This window comes from Oreochromis aureus, linkage group 7, assembly GCF_013358895.1.
Source record: "Oreochromis aureus strain Israel breed Guangdong linkage group 7, ZZ_aureus, whole genome shotgun sequence".
NCBI classification, from domain to species: domain Eukaryota; kingdom Metazoa; phylum Chordata; class Actinopteri; order Cichliformes; family Cichlidae; genus Oreochromis; species Oreochromis aureus.
Genome location: NC_052948.1, coordinates 63,924,982 through 63,936,839, shown reverse-complemented (window position 1 = coordinate 63,936,839; position 11,858 = coordinate 63,924,982). Strand labels below are relative to the sequence as shown.

The following is an 11,858-nucleotide window of genomic DNA, read 5'->3' as shown; positions in this document are numbered from 1 at the left end:
ATCATGTATTATGTCTCCGGCATTGCTGATGAAACAAAAGCTTATACATCAAAAGGACAAATGGGTAACATGAATGTTTTCATTAATTTTATGAATTTTATTTTATTTTCATTAATTAATTTGTATAATTAATTTGTTTGCATGAATTATTAATGCAAGTTTTAAAATATCGATCCGGTCGAGATTTACCCTAAACTGAGCGATACTGCTGAATGGGTGTGAAACAGTATACACTGGCACTAACAACTAGCCAATCAGATAGCAGCAAAGGATAGAATACTGCACTGCATGGAAACGTAGAGTCCTGTAACCTTTGCTTTGAATTTCTTTTTGCTATACCTCCCAAACAGCAGCACCATCTAACTGAAACATGTAACCACTGGTACTTTGTTCTCTCAGCCTGATGGCTGTGTGAGGGAAGCTGTTGTTTTTCTTCTTTTATAAGAAGTGATCCAAACATTTGAGGCTTAAAACTGATTTAAGGGGAGCAGCCAAAAGAAGAAGAAGAAGAAAAGATTTAATACCTTTAACTTTTCTCCCACATCCCAACAGAGATGGCCTGAGTTAGACGATCCTTAAAGACTCATCTAATCAGGCTGAGACTCATCAGACCAGGCAACGTTTTTCCAATCTTCTATTGTCCAGTTGTAGTGACTCGGGGCGAATAGCAGCCTGTTTTTAGCTGACTCGAGTGGCCCCTGGATGCTCTTTTCTATTTGAGTTCCTGCTGCCTTCCCATCAGCTTGAAGTCACGTCTCCTCTGACCTCTGGTATCAACAAGGCATTTTCACCCAGAGAACTGCCGCTCGCTGGATATTTTCACTTTTTCGGCCCATTGTCGGCAAACCCTAGAGTTGGCTGAGTGAGAAACTGCCAGCAGATCAACTGAAAGGCTCAGAGCAGGCCGTTTAGCGCCAACAACTGTGACACGTTCTAAATAACTCGAATCAGGTTTTTTCCGCATCATGACTACATGAGCTGCAGTCATGTGATTTGGCTGGTGAGTGGATGGATACGTAGCCTGCATTTGCATAAACGCATACAGAATAATAAAAATGGCGTCACACATCTGTTAGCAAATAAAACTCGATCACTCGTCGAGGCTGTCAGGGAGAAGAAAGGCAGCAAAAACACAACTGATCTAAAATTAATGACATAGAATAACATTTTTAGAAGTTTACGGGCATTTTATGGCTGCAGTGTTAATAAAAAGAATGATAAAGTTCATCCCTCATAAAGAGTCATTTAACATTTAGATCATAAATAATCTTTGACTCAAAGTCTCGCAGATTGCTGTGGAGAAAGATGAAGATGATGTCTTCACCTAATATTTCTTTTCTTCATTAGAAAATGTTGTTTCTGTACATTCACATTGTTTAGGCATCTGGTCCGTTAACCTTTTATGATGAGTCATAATATATGCTGTAAATATCTAAAGTTCAAGTCCACCATCACGCTTAAAGTGTTGATATGTGAATGGCCTCAGCGTTGATCACCTTCATAACAAGCTGCTGTCTCTCTGGGTCTCTCTCCATTTGACTTGAACACCCCGTCACAAACAAACCGTTTTACCTGCCCCGTAAACTCATTTTAATGTCATGTTGTTGGCTGAACTGCTGCCATTCATTTAGCTGCCTCACTGTTAATGGGAAACAGACTGGTTCTTATATGACGTTTTTTGACAGTATATCTCATACTTTGGGATGCAGGCTGAGCAGCCAGGGTTTGAACCCTCAACCTTCTTGAGTAGTAGATGGCCTTATCTGGCTACTGAGCCACAGCCACCCCACAGAGCTCCTGTGTGGGGTATTAGTGGATTCAGCTAAGATGCTCTTGAACCAGACGCAGGTTCAAAAGCAGCTTAGCCAGAACGCTGGTGCAGTGGGTCTCAGCCTCATGTGGAGGATGTAGGAATTGTGGGGCCCACTGATTGGCCAGGTCCAGGAGGAGACCCCCCAGGACACCGTCTGTCGCCGGCGTTGTCAGGCATGCGTAGAAGCACGTGCAGACTTTGCATACTGCTCTATTAAAAAAACGTATAAAGTGTTTTCTTGCAATTATAGCTGACTTAAAATTACATTTAAGCATGAAGTAATACAATTAGTGAATATAAAGTTTATTTAAGGAGCGAGTTACTTCACCTGCAGGAGGAATTGTATAAAGAAAAAACAACCTTTTGTGTCTCTTTTCAGGAACACCTAATCGCACAAGACACCAATTAAAGATAACAATGTAACGATTTTGCCACAACAAGAGAGACATCTATATATCACACTTATCTCTGCTCGCAACGTGAACTCGTTCTCTGGCTTTACCAAAGAAGGGCTGTGAAACATCGGGTCCACACCAACTACAGCAACATCAGTACGTTCGCGCTTTATCGACAGCAGGCTAAAAGAGAGCCAGAGGATAAATGGAAAACAATAACAGCACTTTGAAGTTAAGGTTAATTGAATGCCCTGAAATTCCTGAAAACCTTGCAGGTGCTGTGCTGCAGCTCAAACACAATGGAGCTTTAACTCAGGGCACAGTTATCTTTTTCCATTTATTCTGTAGGACGTGGCACCGGGCCCACTCAGTGTGGCTGTGCACTCTTCCACTCCTCTAAAATATATTTCTGACAGGTAACACCTGGGCGTGTTCCAGATCTGGAAGGATTCGGATGGAGCTCTGCCTCCTCGCTCTCTCTCTCCACTCAACAACTCTGAGTCAGGATCATGCCCCGGCTATAAATCCCTGCTCGAGTCAAGGGCAGAGCTGTAATTAACACAAAGATTGGGAATGTGTGTGGAAAAGCAAGGAGGGCCTGAGTGTTTGCGTATGCTCGTGTGTGTCGATGCGTCGCTTCAAAACAGGAAGGTCCTATAAATAGTCCGTGAGGATGAATAGAGTGTTGTAAAATGTGACGTATGAAGAACAAACACTCTGCTCAGTGCCAGAGGTTGGCTGCTGCTGCAGTGGCTGGAAATCCTTCACGCTGGTTTATGTTGTTTTGTTCTGTGGTATAATTCTTCCATATTGCCGTCATTTCTGAAACTCCTCAGCCCACATGTGTTTGCCAAACATCGGCCTGCTGGTGCAAATAAAAAGTCACGTTCTTTCCGAAAAATAGGAAACACAGAAGGCAGCGATGTCCTGCCTTCAGGAAACAAGGGAACAGTGTTTGCCAAGCTGCATCAGGTTAGGTTCGTTTATGTTTCAATGACAAAGACATGCTAGCAGTGGCAGAATAGTGAAGAGCAACTTTACACACACACAGTTTTTGCTAAGTGTGTAAACAGGGGTGTGTGCAGAGGCGTGGGTGCTTTCACACTCCACTCTCATGAAGCTCCTGTTGGAGCATAACAAGCTGTTAGCTTCAGCCCTGACAATGTCCAAAGCCAAATCACGCTCACTCTCACCTGCCACCATGGCTGTGCTGAGCCACATGGATGCGATTTGGTGATCAGTTCCTGTCAAGACTCCTGTGACCGATCAATGCCAGGTCTAAAGAACAAACCGGTTGCGCTAGGTCAGGGGTGGGGAACTCCAGGTTTCAAGGGCCGGTGTCCTGCAGGTTTTAGATCTCACCCTGGGTCAACACACCTGAATCAGATGATTAGTTCATTACCAGGCCTCTGGAGAACTTCAAGACATGTTGAGGAGGTAATTTAGCCATTTCAATCAACTGTGTTGGATCAAGGACACATCTAAAACCTGCAGGACACCGGCCCTCGAGGCCTGGACTTCCCCCATCCCTGCGCTAGGTGACTGAACACCTGGTTCCTGGGTTCTTCTTCCTCACTGTCACCAGTCCTCACAGAGTTCTCAGTAGGAAGCCTTGGCATCCTCTCTGATGTTGTACAGTCAGTACATTCAGTCAACTGCTTTTCTGATCTGGCACCATATTTCCAAAACCACACTGAACATAAGTGTGGTTTTGATTTAGTTTTAGTCGAGTAAATATAATAAGATGAAAGCACGCTAAAGACGAATCAGTGACTAAAATCTAAAGTGTAAAAGTCTGTCGTGTTTCCACGGCGAGAGTTGTTTCACACAGTTTATATAATCGTCTTCTTTTCCTCGACAGTGAAAGCTAAATATATCCATAGTTTGACTTGACAAAGTATTAAAATATTTCCTAAGATTAACCACAAAATTTGGAAAATTATGTTCATTTGTACAACGAGTACTTGGTTGAATTATTGCATCGGAGCAGCGTGGTTTGTTGCTCAGGTGTTACAGGTGCTTTGGTAGCGGCCTTCAGATTGTCTGTCCTTTTGGCTCGGGTGCTTCTGGTCTTCTTCTTGACAGCATCCCACAGAGTCTGTTTGGGGTTCAGCACGTTGGCCACTGAAGCACTGTAAAAACATTTGGCAGTAGTTTGGTAATGTAGGCAGGTGCTAAGTCCAGCTGGAAAAGGAAATCTGCATCTTCATTAAGCAAGTCAGCAGGTGGAAGCATGAAGTGATTTCTTGGTGGATGGTTGACAATGACAAACACACTGGACCAACCAGCACCAACAACAACAGAGACAACAGCAGCAACATTGAACCACAAAATCAGACATCTCACACTGGACGTCCAGTCCTCCTCCAGACTTTAGGACCCTTGTTTAATGCAAAGTGTACTTTAATTTGAAAAATAGCCTTTTCACTTGCCCAGTTCTTTTCCTCTGTAGCACAGGAAAAACCTTCTCTCACTGCCTCTGGTTCAGGAGTGTCTTTACACTAGAAAGATTCCTGAAGGTGTCTCCTGATGCTCCGACACCAGCATCATTCCATTCTCCCAAATCCCTGACTCATCTTCTCAAAGCTGCAGTCATTGCTGCTGCTTATGCACCTTTTCCTACCACACTTTTCCCTTCCTGTCAACTTTCCATAAACATGCTTCAGTACGGCACTCAGCGAGCAGCCAGCCTTTTCACTAATGAGCTTCTGCGGTTTATCCTCTATGTGCAGAGTGTCGGTGATCAGCATCTGGACAGCTGTGGTTGTGTGTGCTCAACTAGACTGGGAGATAAAGAGAATTATAGTGCTTGGATAGCAATTTACTCAAACTAGAAATGAAACAGTCTAATATTTTCAGATATTGGAATTTTAATTTAATGAGCTTGTTAAGCTATTATTATAAAATATTTAGTTTAAATGTAATGAACGAAGAATATGTGTCAGTATACTTTTTGAAATTAAAGTACAAAGTTAACTTTGTCACTTTGTATCCAGTAATCAGTCTGAGCAGTGTTTGAGGCTCTGAGGAGCCACACAGAGGATGTGCTGTGGATTCAGCTCAGGACGCGACCACAAAGGGATTCTTATGGATTTAATCTGAAATATTTACAACTCAGGTGAGTGCAAGTGTTGCATTTCTGCTATCTGCGAAAAAAGGCCAGAGGCTAGTTTAAGGAGCCGGTGGGTCGATGTTATATCACACAGATCCTTCCTGACTCTGACTCGTGGTGTTTGCTGCTGCAGCAGGTCTGCTCAGTACCATAAGTTTCATTTTTTGATTCTTTTTTCATTTCTTAAGTTTGTTAACATTTGCTGACTCGTGTACAAACACAGAAAAGGTGACGGGTAGCAACAAAGAAGGAAACAAGAAAAATAATGAGTCTGCTTTCTGACATCATCTGTTGTGCTGTTAGACCAAACTACTATTCATAAGCTGCTAATGAACCAGCGCCTGAATAACTTGCATGCAAAATTTATCTTTATACTGTGAATGTTGTCCAAGCTGCATGATCTGGAAGTACAGAAGGATGGGTCGATACTGGATGATAAGAATGCACAAACCTTGGCTGGAAGGCTGCGGGCGCCCAGCTGGCAGACTTACAAATATAAATGCTGCCAAAACTCGACCAAAGAGTGAGTGAAAACAAAACAAGAAGAAATGCAGCAAAGCTCCTTAACAGGCACAGTGAGGCTTCAAGGTAAATGCTGACATCAGCATGCTGAAGCCCACACAGTGACAGCGAGGCGATCCACACACGCTAAGGTTCAGCTTTGAAAATAAGAATGCGAGTACAAATGCAGAACAAGTCATTAATAAAACAAACAAACCTCTGTATTAGGATACAACAACAGCAAGGTACGAATGTGAAACCATGAAGTGAAAGAGAACCATTATAAGGGAATAACCGGAAACAAGGACAAAATCCAGGGACCGTGAGAGGGGGACGGTCCTGGTACCAGAAATATGAGCCTGCGGTTACCGAGGCGGTGATCAGAGTAGCTCATCTGGCAAGAGTTGACGTACTAAACGTCATGAGATCCATCCGGTGGGTGTTGAGATATTTTAGTGTGGACTAAAGCGGTGGACTGAGTCATGCTGCTGTGAATGTCCGTGCACAGGCTTTCTCTGAGCTGCGCGATTCGGGAAAGCAGCTCCATGTTCAGACGCTGCTCAGGGACACAGCTGTACAGATCACAGAGGCCAGAGCCCTGCTGATCACTTCTGGATGATAATGAAAGCAAATGACACTGAGACTGTTAGCTGTCAGGTTCCTTCATGCAGCCTGAGCAGTGACAGCGTGAAGGCCAGCCTCTCTTTATTAGTATCATTACTTAAACTAATGATGCTAATACGCACTTTAAGACTGGGGAAAATGTATGTATTGTATGGGTGTCGCACATCATCACTGTCTACAGCTATAACTAAAAAAATTAATGTAGGTGTAACTTTACTACATGCAGGGTCTTATCTGAAGCTCCAAACTGATATCCCTAAAACTACCTTTTCATGCTTTTGTTGCAATCGTTGTATCAGTGGAGTAAAAAAGTTGATTATATACAGAAGTAATTGCAGTTTTTTTATATGCTTTTTAATAAAGTCACCATACATAACAAATATAATGCATGAAAATGAAGCACTCATATGAATACACAACGGTACAGACGTAAGACTTGTTGTACCTACTTTCATTCCCTTTTTGTTAATGTTATTCATTATTTTAATAAAAACTAAATAACACTACAAAATCCATATTCAGGACTTCAGTTATTGACCTCACATCGCATCTGTTTTTAATCCTCTGAATCTTTATTTCTGAAATTTCCTGCATTGTTTGTTTACCTGTTTTAACAAACTTCTGTGTTATTTGTTTCATTATGGCTTTTTTCAATATTCTAAATAGATGCAGGTGTGTCAGCAGGTGATGTCTCATTGATGTCTGAGGTATTAACTGTCCTGTTCTTGTGCTGAAAGTTGCTTGAAAACCGTTTTAATAGTTGCTGTAATTTTATCTTGGATGGTTCTAAATGTTTTACATTTTAATGAACGTAAAACGGAAGCAATTTAATTTAGTCCCAGTCGTTCCTCTGGTACTCCAGATGTTGACTTTGCTGCTCTGACTCCTCACCTGAAGAGCTCGGTTACTAATCTTGGGGTAAAACTCGACACTGCACGTAAATGCGGTGGTGAAACCTTCATCCTATCACCTCAGATGTCTGTCAAAGGTCAAGCCTTTTCTTTCCAGATGTTATCCATGCGTTTATAACCTCACGTTTGGATTGCTGCATCTCCTTTTTAACAGGGGCTGCCCAGGGCACTCTCTGCAACTGGTGCAAAATGCTGCACAGTTTTTAACATTTGAGCATGTTACTCTGGTTCTGGCCTCCTTACACTGGCTTCCAATTGAATCTAGGATCTATTTTAAAATCCTTTTACTGGTTTTTAAGCCCTATGTCCCCCCTCGTTCACTCCGGTCAGCTGAGCAGCTCAGTCCTTCAATCATGACTGAAACTTAGAGACCGAGCGTTCTCTATTGTGACCTCGAAGCTTTGGAACGATCTTCCTCTTCACATTAGACACATTAGAAGGTCTACATCAGCGGTGCTCTTTAAATCCACGTTAAAAGGTTTCATTGTTATTTATTTACTGTATTTATTATTCTTATTGTACTTTTTATATTTCTGCTGGACAGCACTTTGGTCGGCCATGTGTTGTTTTTAAAGTGCTATATAATTAAATTATGGTTTATGGTTATCTTTACATGCATATTTTGTTCGTTAATATCTGATATTTGATATGATATGCTTCCAGCCTTCATTCAGTTGATCTCCTGTGCAGCTGACTAATTTTCGCTGAGAGCTTTTATTGACGTGCATATTTATCATGAATCATGAAATCTGTTCATTTTTGACAACATTTTTTAAATTACCTTATTATGTTTTTTTTTCTTTTCAGGAAAATGATGAAATAAATTCGAGGATGTTCTTTATCAGACTGACAGAGCATGAATATGCAGCGCACCTTTTGCCTTCTATGACTAATATGTAATATTGTATGCGGCGGAGCACGCTGACATGGAAATCTCTGCTAATGAGACCATTAATGTGTTTTATTAATAACCTTCCTAAGATGACTACTTGGGTTAAATATGTCATGTTGAGGATCCTGACACATCAGGAAGCCCAGGTGATGCTCTATAACGTGCTGCTAAAGTCATCTCAAATGTCAGATTATTGACACGAAGAGCAGAAGATGCTGTCATATCTGATATTAATTTTCCCGTGATATGAATAGAGATATCTCACCCTGCAGGAAATTTATCACCACGCTAATGTTTAAGTGCAATTTCACAGAATCTGCCCGCGGAGAGGATCCCTACCTCTGCTTTTGAACTGGAAATGTCGTAGGCAGCCGTTACTTGATGTTTCATCAATCAGCCCTGCTCCACTTGCTGCTTCAAATTTCAGCACGAGACAGAGAAATATATTTTTCCTCCTGCTGTAGAGTTTGTAATACCTGTGCTGAGAAGCAGTCTTTCATATCTCACTGCAGGATCTGCAGGGAAAAGCTAGTTTTCTATTTTAGTTACCAAAAAAATCGTTTTTTAGCTCATGTGAGGAGATGTGTTGTTGGCCTCAACTTTCAGTCAACTTCAATCTATTTTTCTCTTATTGGGACAAACTGCATTTCCTTTGATTCACACTTAAGCTTTTTTAAACCACATTATGTAATTTATACATTACCAGCTCATTTCTATTATTATTTTATTATTTGTTGGTTCTTTACAGCCTTGTTGATTTGAGTTCTTCTCACCCTTTTCTGTAGCTTTTCCCAATCAGCTAACTGGCCTCGTGTAGCATTTCCCAGTGTCTGTCTGTATTTATTCTGTTTTAACTATAACCTGTAGCTATTTTCGCTATTTCCCTTGTAACTCTGGGTGTCTGTGATGCTGCCTTGCTGAAAGAGGTTTGATGCATGCTTTGCAAAGGTTAAAATCATTTGAGAATCGTTTAGTCTGCAGAAGGTCTTTTATTTTGAAATTTGCTGATCGGACCTCTGTAAACACTCGTGCGGAGTTTCTGGTCTCAGTCACTCATTTCAAGTCATCGCATTAAGTCTGCTTTGCAAATTTCGGTCATCTGAAGGTGTCAGCAGGAATAATGAGGGTACTCATTGTTAACCAATGAGTGTGCTGTTTCAGTGAGCTCCGCCCCTCGTTGTTCACACCTGGTTTCAAAACACCAAGATTGTGATAGTGAAAAAGCTTTAAAACCAATTTGTAGCGTCACAGGCGCAATGACAACTTTTATACTGTGTGCACTACTTCGGCAGGCTGGACCAGAGCTGCTCCTCGGACACTTCTGAAACATAAGTGTTGAGTTGGGACAGTCGAGCCTGCAGATGCACCGGAATCTGCAGGAGCTGGAATCCAACCAGCGTATTCCAAAGTAAGTGCTCCCTGTTTGGCTTTGGAATTGTTGCCTGATGTTACCTCTTCCTCACTTTCATTTTCCTGTGGATCATCTTCATTTGTGAACCATCACAGCAAAGTCTGGGGTCAACAGGAGATCTTTTGTTGAATATCTTTAACCATCTCTCTGTTTCCACTCCTTCCCTTCCTCTGCTGTCACTCTCCACAGAAGAAGGAACTAAAAGCCTCTGAGCGCCGTACCACAGGGGGCTCAACTCACTGTGTTTTAACACACAAAGAGACAGAGAGAGAGAAAATGACCAAATTTCCAAACGTCTGTGCAGCACTTGGATAAACTGACTCAAAGTAAGTGGTTTAAACAAACTAATTTAAAATTAGGCAGTTTCTGAGATTCAAACAATTAAAAAAAAACAAAATGAGGTTTTCCCAGTTGTTTTGGGCACACTCATTATTTTTAAGTGTATTTCATTACTTCTTCTTTTCTTAAACTGCAGTGTCGAGCTCTCGGTGCCACCGAGCCAGAGAAGAGCACCGAACAGAGGGAACAACAGGTCATCAGCCAGTTTATTTCAGTAGAGACCAACAAAATGTACAATGAGCAGAGCCAATCAGGGAGCGAGAAACCTTCTAGCCAAAATAACACAGTGCAGATGCTTCTCCAGAAATGGTTTCATGATTCTGCTCAAGGAGACACAGCTGAGAGAGAATCGATATGTTTTTGATATAAGCCTGAACTCTTTTGCTAGAAATTGCTGTGGAGTGTGTGTGTGTGTGTGTGTGTGTGTGTGTGTGTGTGTGTGTGTGTGTGTGTGTGTGTGTGTGTGTAAATCTGTGGGCTTAGATGGAGCGCAGGAGTCCAGAGAAAGGTGGCCTCATTGCAAAGCGTTCCACCGTGCAAATCCGAATTTTTATTGTATTGAATCTTTATTTTAAATGTGTTAAGATAGAATAACAACAACAACAGAGAAAAAGAGACAAACAAACAAAACAAAAAGAAAACAAAGCAATAATAATTATAAATAACTCACATGTTCAAAAAGACTGGGAAGAATCATGAGCTTATTTAATTCCACCCCCACCATTCAGTAACTGATAGTCTACACTTGTTCTTCCATCATCAATCCTTCATTACAATTTGTTACATGTAGGTTTTATGCTTTTATAATCCCAGTAACACGTCAAAAGATATGCACATTTACAGATATATGTACTTATATAAACATACATGTGCACCCACACACATATATGCACATCCCTATTGTGAAAATGGTGGGAACACCCAATCAGAGCCCTCTCTGTAGTTTTGAACCGCTTTTTAAACTGGTTCATGCTGATACGTTGCTTCAGTTCTTCACATCCACAGCTTCAAATTCAGAGCATAACAGCTGACCTGCAGGATGTCTGTTTACTGAATACTTGATGAATCCCAAAGGAAACAATGTCAGTGATCTGTGAGATAAAGTTACTGTGCAACATGTGGAACTGTGTGCAGAAGTCAGTAGTACTTCTTATAAGACTCAGACATTAACACACTTAAGAGCTCTCTTAAATACCTGTAAATGAAAAAACTACATATACAGTACATGATGGTCAAACTGTGTGAGAATTGCTGAAAAGACATTTACTGTAGATGCTTTTCTTTCCCAGCAGCATCTGAAACATTGCAAACCAGTGGAAGGAATCCCAGTACAACATGCACACGGACTGGGATTCTCTCAGTTCTGTGATTACTATGTATAATTAAAAAAATAAATTATATTATATTGTATGATGTGTTGGAGCTGATCATTCAATTCTGACATAAGCACATGTATGCATTTAGTGGCAGCTTCCTGTTAGCACTGGTGGGAAAAGTGAAACTGGTCTGACCTCCTCACAGACGGTGGGTGGGCTGTTTCCCTCCATGTACAGTTACATTTACAGTAGCAGGTCACAGATGTGTGCTCCTGTTTTTGGGTGAGTAATATACTTCATAGTTTGAAATGCTTTATTTAAAAAATGGTCAAAAAGTCGAGTTTGACTGCAAAGTGCTTTCAGTACATTCTTGCACTTCTGCGTTATGAGTTCAGTCTTGACATTTGGTTCTGGCTGCACTCATAGAGTCAAATTATTCATTGTTATTAAGTACTGCAGCGACACTTTACACTCTGAAGCTGTCTGTTAGTTTAAAAATGTCAGCAGTTACAGGTAATTGTTTTTCTACGGATTTGCTTCAGAC

The 11,858-nt window shown here is 41.2% G+C and overlaps 1 long non-coding RNA gene across 1 annotated transcript; it reads left to right on the top strand.

The window, feature by feature from the left end:
- Positions 1 to 9,477: 9,477 nt before the first annotated feature.
- LOC120441290 lies at positions 9,478 to 11,321 on the top strand. Its single transcript, XR_005613960.1, has 3 exons — positions 9,478 to 9,656; positions 9,849 to 9,985; positions 10,135 to 11,321. It is a non-coding gene; the product is annotated as an uncharacterized LOC120441290 (long non-coding RNA).
- Positions 11,322 to 11,858: the final 537 nt, after the last annotated feature.